We start from the raw sequence: 13276 nt of genomic DNA on the forward strand, positions 1-13276 counted from the left end.
TCCACTGTGGATGCTCTTATATATTTAAGTAGTATGTCCTTCTGTGCGATGCACGGATCATGGTATATTTATTTAATTTTCAAATTTTAAGTTATGTAAAAATATTATTATTTATGAATTAGATAAATTGGTAACCAAAAAAATTATGTTAATTTAATATGTTTGATTTAAAATATAATATAATAACAATATTATCAACTTAATGAGTATAATAATAATAATTAAATATGTGTAACAATAATTAAATTTAAAGATAGTAAAATAAATAATTTAAGACAATCTCATTTTGAACAAATAACACTTAAACCATCAATATAACAATTTTCGACTCTTCAAACTCTAAATTTTATTATTATTAAAAGTTTATATTTAAATAGCCCAAAACTAATTAAAACATAAGAAAAAATATGAATAATATAAAAAGAAAAATATACTCCCTCTGTCCACAAAGATGGTATGTTTATTACTATTTTCGTCAGTACACAAACATTGTGTGTTTTCTTTTTTTTAAAATCTTCTTTATACTTTACAAAATACTCATTGTTGGGAACTTAATGAAATATTCTAACCTTAGTTTTGATGATACCAAAATCTTTAAGTTTTCTTTGTAATAGACTAGAACTTTGTGAACTCAAGTGTTAAAGTTCCTTTTCTAGTTTAGCTGGTGTTCTGAAGACTGAAGACTGAAGATCGGAGGAATGAAGAATGAAGAACGAAGGACTAAAGACTAAAGACTGAAGAACTTGACTGGTGTTCGCAATTAAATGCAGAAGTCAAATACTGATATTTGACTAGAACGAGTTTCTCAACTAAAGAATCAGTTATGATTGATTCATCTAATGTTGGCTACGTGGAATCAACGGACTGATACTAAAGTCAAGTATCAGTTGACATTCTTCCTCGGACTGAACCTCCAACATTAAAAGGAAGCCACACAATCAAAGTACAGTCGCATTACATGCAAAGATACAGAGGATCGTCCTTTCTCTGCTAAGCATTCCTTTTTGGTGATTACATTTTCAGAAGCGCCTTACCTCCTGTACATGAGTAGCCGTTTCTCACCAAACAAGGAACCTCGAAGATTGAAGCCTCAGCAAAATTCGAATTACTCTCCAACGGATGAATTCTTGAAGGCCATGTCCGCCAACGGATCTATTCAAGACCTCTCCTATAAATAGAGCTCGAGGATCACTTCAATCTTCACCGATTCAAATACACAAGTTGAAACGCTGCCGAAATTGCAACTCAGCCAATCAAAGCCTTCCAAAGTTTGAATCAAAGAAGAGAATCACAAAGCTGAAATCAGTCCATTGCTGATTACATACATTCTCTTAGAACCTTAGGCAAATATTGTTTATCTAAAGCCTAAGTTACTGATTACAGAGAGCTTGTTCTCTGTGATCTAGTTGGTAGTTTTCGAACCTCCTTTCAACTGAGCGAAAAAAGTGTTTGAAGTTGTGTGGAGTTCAGACCACTGTTCTGACTCCAGAGAAATCTTAGTGCCCAGTGCGTTCTAAGTATTTTTGAGAAATCCAACCCAGTGTGTTGGTGCTGAAACGTGTGGTTTCAGTTCAAGGTTTGCTGTGCACCCGTAAGCATAAGCCCAGAGTGTTTGTCAGTGTGATCTACTGACCGTGGATATAGGAATTGGATTCCAAACCACGTAAAATCCCCTTGTCGTTTATCGCTTTTAGTTCTACTTTCTTATCTGTGCTCAAGCGTCTTTAACTGAAACTGATTAACTACAAAGTGAAACATAAATCTGACAACGTGTAAATCACAAAGGCTATTTCAAAAGAAATGTTTTCCGCTGCCAAGTGTTATTTGTTTGATTGATTTATTTTTGATAGTCAGGAGGATTCTTAACACTTTTCTGTTTTACAAACTAGACTGAAGCCTAACGCATATCAGTTAAAGTCTTGAACTTAACTGATACTATCTCTTTACTGAAGAGAGATTCAGTATCAGCGTTCAACCTTTGGAATCAAAGTTTTCCTTAACTATTTCTTTATTCAAAAAGGTTGTGTTTGTTGTTGTTGTTCGATAAAAATAGCCTATAGGTGTATTCCCCCCATACACCTATTCTAGACCTTCCGGGACCCAACACTCACCATTTACTTTTACATTTTGGTGGACCCAATACTACCCTTTAACAATAACATCAAATCTTCCAACTTTTTTTATTAAAATCCGTGCCTTCCACTCCACCACAAACTCTTTGTGGACGGAGGGAGTAATATTTAAAATTTAATTTTCAGATATATGACTAATTTTTTTTATTTAGAAATTCATATTAAATATTTATACAAACTTCTTTCTCCTCAATTGCATTAAAAATTACTATACTTTTAAATATTTCAATTTAAAATAATTATAATTAAACAATTATGTAAACTTTTTTAAAAGATAAAAAATGGCATCTACTTATTTTTTTTCACCAACAAATGAAAAAAAAAATGTAAAAGATGCATGACATTCAATATTAGAGATAAATGAGAGCGAACAAAAATTAATTTTGACATTTTAAACGATCATGACTTATCCATTTCAAATTTATTTTTTAGAATTTTTAGATCAAATTAAAGATCTTCTCGTAATCTATAATCTAACATTCATATTTAATATTTTTTCATGAATCGAAGTTTACAATTTTTTTGAAAAGAATTAAAATAGAAAAAAGAAAAGAAAATCTTTAAATCATGAAGACCTACAATGAATTCATTGTTTTATTATATTGTCCTGAATTCGAATGCTATAAGGATATTTTCTGAATTCAAAAATAAAAAATCTATATAAAATAGTAGGAGTCTTTTTACTTCCAAATTATTTCTCCACACATTTTTTCCATCCAAATTTTCTTTCTCTAGTTTCTAGTTTAAAATGAATTTTCATTTGAACTCATCAATATATATATGTGTGTGTGTGATAAAATTATTGAGCTATAAAAATACAAATAAAATTGTAAATTAACTATTTCAATTTTTAAAGTTACATATGGCCCATGAACAAAATTCTCACAAACTTAATAAAGCTAACAAAAATAAATAACTAAATAATATAACAATGTGAGAAAATTAGAAGAAAGAAAACCCTACACCATTACACGCCGCTTATTCTTTCTCAACATCGCTGCCACGTATTCTCCTTCTTCTTCAACAAAATTCTCTTCATGTCGGAGCTGCTAATTTTTCTTCTCAAATGGAGCTCTATTTAATTCAAGTTTCGAGCTCTGTCCTATAAAAAGAAAAGAAATTATAATAAAGGTATTTATTTAAGGCTTGTTCGATCTATGCTAAAAAAATTATTTTTTTTTTTCGCTTCGAATTCTATGATTATTTAAGGCTTGTTCGATCCACGTCCTTCGTGTTGGGTGGAGGTGTACACCCCTCCTCCCTCTGCCCTAGTAGATTCCCCGTATCAAGTTGTAGTTGTGCGGGTATGCCTAGAATGCATTATTGCATAGCGGACCCAAATGGTCATAGGCATGCCTACTACCACCTCATGCATTTTCCGCACTATGTGGAGCAGGATTTCTCCAAACTTGAGCCCACGTACTGCTTGTAACTTGGTCGTGCCAATACCATTATTGGCCGTATAAGGTACCAAATTTGCCCAAGTTGTGTTGGAATTTGGCCAAATGCTTTGGGAACATGGTTGCACAATTATTAAGTTTATTTTGACCTCCCGAATATAAAAATAAAACATACTTGAATTAAAGATGTCTGGGCAAAAACAAGAAGTAATATTTGTCGGCACCAACTCCGGGCATAACAAAACAGAACATAAAACTGAAATATAAAATGGCCTGTAGCCTTGTATCTACCTCACACGCTCAAAACAAATAAAAATGGACTAAGGAACAAGATAAGGAAAGTGGCCGCGTAGGGGATCGGCCTGGATCAGTGCACTCGCCGGAAAACTCAAGGATTGAAGAGCTCTTCCTTCTAGGCAGTGCATCCATATTTATAGAGAAGACATGGGCTAGGGCTTGGCCCATGTCAGGTGTTGGCTGGGCTAAGGCTAAGCACAGAATTCTTTCCTTGTGCGTCATACCCTAGAATCTGTAAATCCTGCAGGTATGGCAAGGTATTGCTACGGGAAGGTAAGTGGATCTCCTTCATTTTCTGAACCTGTGGGCAGATGTACCATGCCTTTGCCTGTGTACGCCAGTTGTGCCCATATACAAACTTCTCTCTTGGCCTCATTTTCTTTGCCTTCGTTCTCTCGTCCTCTGGTCACGTCCCTGTTATCTTGGCATTCTGCCCGAACACAACCCGATCCCGCACGGTACTCGATATGAGGTTGGGCTTTGTCTCTGTATGAAGTTGGGTACTTGCCTCTTTCGTAGAATAAAGCTTGTTCCGTCCCATACGGCCCCTGCACATCCTGTGCCCAAAACATGCCCTCCCAGGCACAAACACACGCACAAACATGCAAAAAGACTCGATCTAGACCTAAAACAGACTAAAAAAGAGCATAAAAAATGGGCTCGTCAAACTCATCAGTGATAAAAAAAATATCAGCTTTGCGACAACAAAGATAGAATATTCTGGCACTGTAAATTATCAACACGTAATAATTTTTAGCGCTGCCAATAAAACAAAGATAAGAATTTTTCCTTGATTTTGGAGTCGTAGTCGTAGACTTGATTTCTCCTTTGATTCTTGAATGTTGTCAAATATGATCAACTTTCATTTCTCTGGGCACATAAGAAGGCCAGCGCTTGAGAATATCCCATATTAAATATCTTGCAGAGATGAGAAATATAAATACGTTGTGTTGGGCGAATAAGAAGACCATCGCAAGAAGACACCGAAATAATGTGTAATCTTGTCAAGGCTGAAAGACATAATACTTTGATAACATGAGAAGGCCCGTCGTAAATATTTGTCAAGTCTTGAAGCATATGTTTAGTTATTGGGCGCGTGAGAAGACCAATACATAACCATCACCGTTGGGTGATTTAGAGAATAGCACACCGAGAAGTGGCTTAAGATAACCATCGTGGCTAAGAAATGGTTGAGAGTGGCTTAGACATCCTATGCTGAAAACAACTTAGATTTTCCTCAATGACGCTTAGATATCTGCCGAAGCAATGTTTTCCACATCGTGGCTTAGATTTTCCTCTGTGGCGATAGACAACTGTCGAAGCAGTGTTTTCCACATCGTGGCTTAGATTTTTCTTCGTGAGGCTTAGACAACTGCCAAAGCAGTGTTCTCCGCATCACGACTTAGATTTTCCTCCGTGAGGCTAAGACAACTACCGAAGCAGTTTTTTCGCATTGCGGCTAAGATTTTCCTCTGTGAGGCTAAGACAACTAACGAAGCAGTGTTTTCCACATCGCGGCTAAGATTTTCCTCCGTGAGGCTAAGACAACTGCCATACCAGTATTTTCCGCATCGCAGCTAAGATTTTCCTCTGTGAGGCTAAGACATCTGCTTAAGAAGGTTTTCTAGCGTTGTAAATTATCATCCCTGCTCTGAAAATTTTTCAAATGCATGCAAATATAGGTATATACCCTACTCCCCTCGACAACATGTGCATGATTCGAATAAACATGTTATGTGTATGCTTGTGATGAGTACTCTTTTTCCTCAACTGTTATGAGGTTTTAACGAGGCTCGGCCCTTAGTCTGCAGCCTTGTGCTTTCAAGGGTTTTTGGTTCTCCGTTGTTATTTCTTTTCTTTTTAATAAAATCTTATTTCAGCAGTATGCTTGTGATGATTGTGATAGAGCTGACATAACTATGATCATAAAATAAGACTGTTAGAGTCAATGTTGACTCCGACAATGTTGGGACCAATGTTGATAACTTTCATGGTGTCAACATTTCTGGGTTTCAACCAACATTTCGGAGTCTGCCTTGACTCCATACTTTGACTCTCCATTGGTAATTGTATATTTTTAATCTTTACCTTCCTTTCACGTTTTCTTATTTTTTGGTTGTGAAATAATGGTTCTATGCTCGTTGACCACGTTCCTAATAAGTGGATAGGCGGTTATGCATGGTTCAAAGTAGTGGGCAGGTTGTTGCTATTTTTCAGGGACCATGATCTCGTAACCAACATTCCAAGACTGGTCGACTAGCAGTTATTGAAGACGGATTGCAGCAGTTATAGGAAGGTTCTGGAAGTGGGAAGTGAACGAAACCAACCACGACATGAAGGCCTATAAATGCAACAAGAAGCTTCAATCATCCTTATGTTTTGGAAGTGCAAAATCAGCGACTTAACATTCACTCACAGCCAACTCGTTATTTACCTGCTGCAAACGTGACACCGGTTCTTCAAGGATTGCTTTGACGAAGTAGACTTAGGCAGCGAATCTGTAAAGTCTATCTTTGTATCGACGGGACGTCGAGAGCAAGATTTGAAGTGCAAGGCCATTGGAGCGTAGCAGGTTGTTTGCTTTGTCCGATTAACTTTTGTTATTCGGCTGATTTGGGTTCTGTGTTGTTTCAACATCGTAGTACTGAAAGTAGCTAGGTTGGTTTATCTTAGGCAAGAAATCTGTAAAGATAGATCTCCAAGAGATCCAACTCTGTACCTTGTATTGTTTCAACATAGTGAATTTAGCCTTGAGGCACTCACGGGTTATTTATAATCCGTGAAAAAGTATTCCTGTGTGTTATTCTTTTCCGCTGCATGTTGGTTACAATGTTATTATCATTCTGTTGATAACATTCATTTCCAACATTACTCTTTACGTTACACAGTTTTACTTTGTTGGTAATTTGAGGCACTAAACTTTTTCAAAAACAATGCAAAATTGTGTTTCAAATCCCAGCACATATGCAAAAAGTGTGCAACTTCGTATACTAGTTAATTCATATTTCAAATCTAAGCAAATCTAAGCACATATGCAGAAGGTGTGCAACTTTCAAGACAACATTATAATTCATAAATCCCATCAAGATCATATAAATCATGATTTTGCCCAAGTGATAAAGTATAACATATCCCAATCATGTTCACATGCTTCGACGAGTTAATATAATGATAAACTTCAGCTCTGCGAATCATCTGAGTCGCCACTGATTAATGGGTTACCTTTGTTACATTATGGTGTCTACCATATTTGTTCAAATATTTTCCCAAAATCTGCTTACCATGTGCTACAAGAATTCTTAAGCACATTTGTTAGTAAAACACGAGAGCCCCTTGAGACAAGGTTGTAAACAAATTACTAGGAAAACCCGAAACCTTGATCATGTAATATATTGCCATACGTTTGTTTCACAACAAAGTATTTCCCATTATTAGAAAAAAAAGTTACCATTTGCAAATAGAAGATAATATGAAATGGCATATCATAGTGAGACAACATCTCATCCATCAAAGAGCACATTGAATTGAGGACAAATAATATTACAAACCTGAATCCGATTGTGTAAAGAACTCCTAAGCTAAAAATTGTTCTTAACATTAAAGAAAAGCCGTGAAATAACCATATTCGAGCACAGTGTGCCTTCATCAATATGCTTGTCTTTGGACTCCTTGGATTCTGCCTTAGATACTCCAAATGAATAAGTACTTGTCCCCTGCTCAGTGGAGGCTGAAACTGATGATGCCATGTTAGTGTCAGCAAAATAAACACTAGAAAGTTTCATAAATGACAAATCCGATAGGTCCCTCGGGCAGCTTGAGTTTTGAGTTCACCAATAACTGAGGAGGCTTGTGTGCATAAAAGCATCAACAAACTTTGTGCATCTCTATATCAATAATAATAATTCAAATCATATAGTACAGAGAAGTTGGTACCATAAGGATCAATCACAGCCCCTAAGATGAGGCTAAGACATGAATTTAATCAGGAAAGGAAGTTCCCTGTGTCCCAAGCAAGTTCTCAATTAAGTTTGATGATAATGATAAAAAAAATACCCAAACAGACAGACGGCTACAATGCCGATGGTATTGCTCGGGCTGTGTGTTGGCCAGACGTGGAATGGCGAGGAGGAGGTCAAGAAGTCTTTCGTGTCGCAGATCCAAGACTGGCGCCACGGCTCCCCGTGCTGGAAGAAGGCCCTGCACTCGGACTAGAGGGTCGACGAGTATGTATGGCAGGAAGTCACGTTGCTCAAGGCCGCGCTTCTGGAGATGAGGGCGAGGTTGCTGCTCAAAATCTTTGCTCCAAAAATGTTCCTCCGGAGTCTACTTTCTCAACTAGCAATTCATTCAATCGATCGCAAGAATTTTTTAGCATTAGTATCATCAAATTCATAGGAAAATGTCATCAAGATGAGTAAACATAAAAGCACTAAGTCTGCCAGCAAAGTGATGGAGATAAGCCCTAATAAATGGAAGTCTTACCCATAAAATTGGATTGCACCATGGCTGCTATTTTTCGCAAGATTTTCGTGAACATGATGTGGTACTGAGGACGAGTGAGATGAGCTCGAAATTGTTGCAAAACCCTGGCTGTTTTGAAGATTCAACTGAAGAAAATGATTTTTGTTGAGAACTGGATATTTTTCATTAGAATCGAGAGATGATTTTCTGATTTGGGAATTTTCGATCTGTGGCGAAGCTTGGCTCGGTGGCAAAGCGTGTGCCAAGATGGAGAAATTTTGGAGAACAGCCAAGGGCTGTAAGGCCCGATGGAGGTGGTGAAATTTTGGGGCTATGGAGATTAGGAACTGAAATGGGTGAACGCCATTTTTGCGAAGGAAGCCATCCTGAGAAGATGAGATTAGATTCTGGGAATCGGAAAGAACCTAAAATTGGAGCCACTCCTTAGCTCAATTTTTCATAGATGGCGCCAGTTGATGAAGCAAGAATTAACACCATAAACAAAACGATAAAAGATACGAAAATTTATGTTACATCTTGGATAGTTACATTTTACATGGTGAGTCATGAATATACGAGATCCCCTAAACTAATAATAAAACTCCTATTTATAAGCATCAAAGTATACCTAAAGCACTTGGTCTCATTTGACCCTAAACTCAAGTAGTTGGACCTTAGTCCTTATTACATGAGTCTTTATCTTGGAATGAATTGTCTGTTGATGCAGCTGAAATGTTGGGGTTAAGACAAAGCTGAGCTGCCAAAGCAAGGGCAGAGTTAAGCTGCTAAGATGATTCCCGATTGATAAAGTCAGCCCTATCAAGTCAGCGTTGTACCAAATATTTGAAATAACAGTAACACTAGCAATAATAATAATAATAATAATAATAATAATAATAATAATAATAATAATAATAATAATCGAGAGAAATATTCCAACCATGTTAAGCACAGCGCTGGTGCATATTTTAGTCTTCATCAATGATAAAATGTGCACAAAAATCCAACCATGTACGGTTGAATCGTGCATCGAAACAGTTTTTGGTTCATATAAACATAAAATAAAATGGAAAAACACAACCATGCACTTAATAATTGAAACTGTGCACAACCGTGCACCGAAGAACAAATCGTGCACGGGAAAACTCACCGTGCATGGTTAAATCTTGCACAAAAAATAGTTTAAGTGTTCAGACTATACTATTAAAGCATATTAATATCAAATACATCATTAAAACCTAACTGTTTACGATAAAACTGAAACCATGTCCTAAAGAACTAATCGTGCAAGGTTAGTTCAAAATATTTTCCAGGTTGCAAATTTCATAATTCGAAACATAATCCAAGACATAAACACCTAATAATCAACTATCGTGCACTCATAAACATTACACGACACTCAAATTTAATGTTTAACAATATATATTTCACAAAATTCAGTGCACGGTTACTTAACGGAGCCGGAGCCGGATGTAGTTCCTTCTTCTTTGAATTACTCAGGGGAATTGGGTGTTGTCGAGGCAATTCTTCCTCTCTCTCGTAGTCCGATTGAGTATCACTATCGCTCGTTGTGAACTTGAGAATTACAAGTCACGAAAATAAATTCTTTACTTTTGTATGGGATGCAGGTTCTTTGAGGAAAGAGGCGTGCACGAATTGTTACTTGTGGAGAAGATGAAAAAATTGAGAATTGAGATAGAGACGTGCACGGTTAATTTGCACAAAAAATAAGTTGGAATTGAGGACAGAGAGGCATGTTTTCTAGGTTTTAACTTACAAAATTTGAAACTGTCGTGTATGAAGAATGAAAGCGTGTATGAAGAATGAAATAGAGAGAGAGAGAGAGAGAGAAGAAAAGGACAAAAAAAATCCTTTAATATTGATGGAAGATTCTTATTTGACCACTTTAACTTACAGAATTTTGAAACTATCGATTTTCACGTTAAGAGAGAGACGTTAATTTGTGTTTCTTACTCCCTCCGTCCCATTAAAGTTGGCCACATTCTTTTCGGCACGAAGCTTAAGAAAATGATAGTTAGTGGAGATTAAGTGTGGTCCCTTACAATTTGATGTATTTTGTGAAACTTAATTAAATTGTTAATCTCAATCAACTTTGCACCTACTTTTTTCTCTTTTTATAATTTTAATTTATTTTACTCATTAAATTAAAATCAATATTTATAATTTTATTTGGTTTACTCATTAAATTTATTTCAGTCACTAAATTCTTTTCGACTATTTCCATTTTTTCGGTTGTTTCATTTTTTTAATTTGAGATGGGCGGTCGTCATCAATAGCTAATTCTTCTCCTTCTCACTGCACAGCCATCTTCTCACTACACGGCGCCGGCGACGATAAACCAGAACGAAAAGACTAGAACAAATAATTACCAAATAATCCAAATAACCTCCGTCCCAAACACATTCTTTGGTGCAAACCAAAACAGAAAACGAAAAGAAAAATGAAACTGTAACAAACAAAAACAGCCATCGGTCTCAGGCAAATAATAACCAAATAACCCAAATAACCTCAGTCTCAGGCACTAGAGTCCACCCAGTGGTGTCGACGTCGTCATCGAGGGGCACATTATACTCCCCAAGAGACCACGGTGACAGTGTGTCCGCCACAACACAACCATCGGAATCGGGTGTTTAAGGCGGAGACTGATACGGCTCCAGCTTCGTCAGAGACTCAGGGCTCGATTCAAACAACAATTTGTGTCGATTTGAGGGGCATTCGACGCCACTCGGAGAGGCGAAAGGCTCCGGTGACGCCAGAACACCAGTGGACGCAACGGGGTTTCAGGGAGAACGGCGACCACTCAGAGAGGCGAAGGACTCAAGGCTCCATTCAAACACCAATTTGCGTCGATTTGAGTGGCATTCGACGCCACCCGGAGATGCGAAAGGCTCCGGTGACGCCGGAACACCAGTGGATGCAGCGGGGTGTCAGGGGGGACGAGCTCTGGGCGAGGAGAACACAACGATGGGCTCGGGAGAGGCGAATCAAGGGTCGAAACCCTATATCCGTTGGTGATTGAACAAGACGACGGGCTTTGGGCGAGGCGAAAGCCCTAGATCCGCCGGTGAGAACCCTAGAGCGGCGAGAGGGAGGCGCCGATAAAAACCCTAGAGAGGCGAGAGGGAGGTGCGGTGTGAGAGAGAGAAATATGAGTGAGGATAGGTTAGGTTAATGAGTGTAGAAGATAAGTTTAAGTAGGTGTAGATTAGTTAACTTAATTATAGAGTTTAATTTAGTACTAATTTTTACCTTATTTGGAAAGTAGCCAACTTTAGTGGGACTACCAAAATAGAAATGTGACCAACTTTAATGGGACGAAGGGAGTATTTAATAAATAATGAAGTTTTAAATAAGAAAAAGGTATGTGGGGACCATTAGGGATATATTTGTCAATTTACAAGAAAATGGCTAGAAAACTTATATATTTATGAACTAGGATAAAAAAAACTCATGCATATGACAATTTAGGATATATATGCAGCACGACCATGTAAAAATTAACAATTTATTACTGCATAAAGATAGATTTTGGTAATACTGCAAAGAAGTGTAAATATAGACATGTGACGCGTGATAAAAAATTTTCATTTATTTATTTTTTACTTTCCACAAAAGGCAAAAATGTAAAAATCAATACAATAGTAATCTTTATTATTCTTCTCCAAAAATTTATTTGAAAAAAAAACTTTTAAATCCCTTCAAAAATCTCTCTTCTTCATTTCTCTTCAACAAAAAAAGAGAGAAGCAAGCAACAACGTGCTACATGCGCAATGGTGGCAGACGATAGTTCGAGCTCTCATCATTTCCACCATTCATCATATATTGCTTTCATTATTTTTGAATAATTCATCAGATTCAGTCAAAAATTCGAGCGGACAACTTTAATTTCAAGGATTCTACAAGATTCCTCGTTCCTTTTGGGCTTGATTTCCTTTTTCTCTCTCAGGTTCCATCCTTCTTCCTCTAATTTGGCATTTTTTGAAGGAATTTTAAATTTAATTAATACTCGATTTGCCTGAGGATTGTTTCTTAGATTATCTTAATTTACCATACATCGATTAAACCTAGCATGCTCCTATTAATTTAAATACTGCACCGAGGAGTTCAGAAATACCTGAAGAATTCCTAAGAATTCATCAATTCGTCGATGAACAGGTCAGTCAACTTCAACGCTCCATTTGACCCCTTAAACGACCTCCAATCGTATTTTTCCCAGAAATACGACTTCTTCGTCTTCGAAAGATAGTTCCGTGGCCACCTGTTTCACTTCAATCGGAGTTCTGTAAACGAAGTTATGGCTTTTTTTCGGAGACTGCCAGAACTTAGTTTCCTGCGAATATCTGACTCCAGCTCAGATCTTCTGAACTGTATCCCGCTCAGTTCCCAACGTTGGATGGACAACGAACTATGAGAACTCCCAGAGAATTCGACCTCTACAGTTGGCGCCTCCTTATTGCTCTGCTCTCTAAAACCCTAATTTTTGTGTGTCTTATTCTGAGAGCAGATATCTGTATTTAAAGACAAAACACAGACCTAGGGCCTTAATAACTGTAGTAGGCGACTCCTACAAGGCTCAGGAGACTTTGGGCCAGTCCAGAGATCAGATACAAGGAATAAAGATGGGCCTCAAATGAATTAATTCTTATGATCAGCCCAGATCACAATTAATCCACTAGAGAAACAATATTGACTTACACTTTTATTACTGACGATGAGTCGGGCTTGTATTTAGACTTATTTGACCTCCGTATTTAAAATATCCGACATCCATTAATTAATTAAAGCTCTGACAACTTATATTAATTAATCTCTTTGTAATCCTTAAGTAGTACCACTCAACCCCTATTATTGCGTCTGAACTTAATCAACCTGCAGGGTTTAACGCAATAAATCTTTTGAGCTCTTTGAGGGGATGTCATTATCCTATACCGGATACGGGTACTAATACAGATAACCAAATATCAT

The 13276-nt window shown here is 37.1% G+C and overlaps 1 long non-coding RNA gene across 2 annotated transcripts; it reads right to left on the reverse strand.

Annotated features, from left to right (window-relative positions):
- Window positions 1-7287: 7287 nt before the first annotated feature.
- Window positions 7288-8840, reverse strand: LOC131015658 (uncharacterized). Of its 2 annotated transcripts, none has more exons than XR_009098637.1 (2): window positions 8312-8840; window positions 7288-8026 (listed from the first exon to the last, which is right to left on the reverse strand). It is a non-coding gene; the product is annotated as an uncharacterized LOC131015658 (long non-coding RNA). The 2 variants fall into 2 exon arrangements; XR_009098638.1 differs by having other exon boundaries at window positions 7288-8164.
- Between the last annotated feature and the right edge of the window lie 4436 nt (window positions 8841-13276).

This window comes from Salvia miltiorrhiza, chromosome 3 (assembly GCF_028751815.1).
Source record: "Salvia miltiorrhiza cultivar Shanhuang (shh) chromosome 3, IMPLAD_Smil_shh, whole genome shotgun sequence".
In the NCBI taxonomy this organism is placed as follows: Eukaryota; Viridiplantae; Streptophyta; class Magnoliopsida; order Lamiales; family Lamiaceae; genus Salvia; species Salvia miltiorrhiza.